Below are 1,917 nucleotides of genomic sequence, written 5' to 3' on the forward strand. Positions count from 1 at the left end.
CATCAAGAGGCTTTTTAGCTCCTCTTCGCTTTCTGCCATAGGAAAGTGTATCAAGACCTTAAGTCAGCTTCTCAAGTCTGGCTTATTCTAAAATATGCTAATGAAATGAAAAGAAACCCTACAGACACACTAGCCCAACCTCCTGCTGGAGCAGTCATTGTAACAAAACTCCTTGAAGGAGTTGTGCAGTGTCGCCTTGCTCACCTCCTGTTCTCTCTCTAGCCGGCTGCACGGTGACCTTTGGGCCCACCACTCCATGGTTCCCTACTGATCGTCTTAGTCATCAATGTGGAAGATGAGATCCGGCCCGCTTCCCTTCAGCCCCTCCCCATCTTTGCTGTCTCCCCGTCACACTGACCTTCTTGTGCTCCTGTCCTGTGCATATGTTACCCTCCCAGTAACTGGAGACTCTCCTCAGAGAAGCTTCCTCCATCCCACAAAGTGTGAACAATACATCTCTTATTATTCATTTTGTTTTATTTGTTTGGATGTGCTGGGTCTTAGTTGCAGGATGCAAACTCTTTAGTTGTGCCATGCAGGGTCTAGTTCCCTGACCAGGGATCGAACCTGGGCCTCTGCATTGGGAGCACAGAGTCTTACCTGCTGGACCAACAGGGACGTCCCCAGTATGTCTCTTAGATATTCCTATCTGTCCATCCATCCGTGCTTGTGCTCAGTCATGTCCGACTCTCTGCGACCCTTTGGACTGTAGCCCACCAGGCTCCTCTGTCCATGGAATTTTCCAGACAAAGATACTGAAGTGGGTTGCCATTTCCTCCTCCAGGGGATCTTCCCAACCCTGGAATCAAACCTGTGCCTCCTGCATTGTAGGTGGATTCTTTACCTGCTGAGCCATAGAACCCTCTGTTACTCCATCCTATTCCCATCACAGAGTATTATAACTCCCTGCACAGGTATATGTATCTCCCAACAGGACTGTGTATTTATGGTGGACTCTGTGTTGCACCAGCTGGACCTGCTTTCCATGAAAGATGTGTTGCTCCTGCTGCTGGGATCATGGTCAGCAGACAGCCTGCAGCTGTCACCCTCTTTAGGGAGTATCTCTGTTGCAGAAAGTGGTCTTGCCCAAGATCATGTCCATTCCCATGGCAGCCTATATTCAAACTGACTCAGGGTTCTAAGGGCCTGGCCAACTAAGCCAAACTCAGGACAACTCTGATGGGCTAGTCTAAATTCCACGAAGCTGGCCGAGCCCATCATTGGGCCTGCCAACAAGCATCTGACAGTCCTTCATGTTACTAAAGATGCCATTCACTCAATTGTAAGAGGCCATTCTCTCTGGAAGTAAGATATGAAAGTAGAAATGAAGGAACTAGTTGTGTTGCAATAACCATCATGTGATTCTTGAATTTGGTAAAATTAAGTTTGTGTTAAGCAATGCTCTTGTGATATAATGGGCTTCCCCAGTGGCCCAGCAGAGACTCAGTTTCGACCCCTGGGTCAGGGGAAGATCCCCTGGAGAAGGAAATGGCAACCCACTCCAGTATTCTTGCCTGGGAAATCCCATGGATAGGTGAACCTGGTGGGCTACAGTACATGGGGTCACAAAGAGTCAGACCTGACTGAGTGACTAAACAAAAACAACTTGTAAGATAACACAGATCCTTCCCCGCCTCTTGCAGCAAGCTAGTTGCAGAGTAAGGTAAGAGTTTCTGTTCCAAGGATTATATTTTGGCATGTGTCTCTGTAACTGGTCTAGGTTCAGCTAACTTCTATTTTACTTAAGTATTTTAACTGACTTCAGTAAACTTTATTTTTCAAAGATAATCCAGGCAGGATTGTACTCAGAGAACTAAAATCTCACGAAATCAAAGGTGTTGGCATATCAGGAATGATCATTTGATTGAATTTGGTTCTTTAAAAAAAAGATGTAACAAGTTCCAAGACCAAATGAAA

General features: G+C 46.2%; 1 non-coding gene across 1 annotated transcript; it reads right to left on the reverse strand.

Moving 5' to 3' along the window:
* Window positions 1-546: 546 nt before the first annotated feature.
* TRNAG-CCC (transfer RNA glycine (anticodon CCC)) lies at window positions 547-618 on the reverse strand. Its single transcript has one exon. It is a non-coding gene; the product is annotated as a tRNA-Gly (tRNA).
* Window positions 619-1,917: the final 1,299 nt, after the last annotated feature.

This window comes from Capricornis sumatraensis, chromosome 18 (assembly GCF_032405125.1).
Source record: "Capricornis sumatraensis isolate serow.1 chromosome 18, serow.2, whole genome shotgun sequence".
In the NCBI taxonomy this organism is placed as follows: domain Eukaryota; kingdom Metazoa; phylum Chordata; class Mammalia; order Artiodactyla; family Bovidae; genus Capricornis; species Capricornis sumatraensis.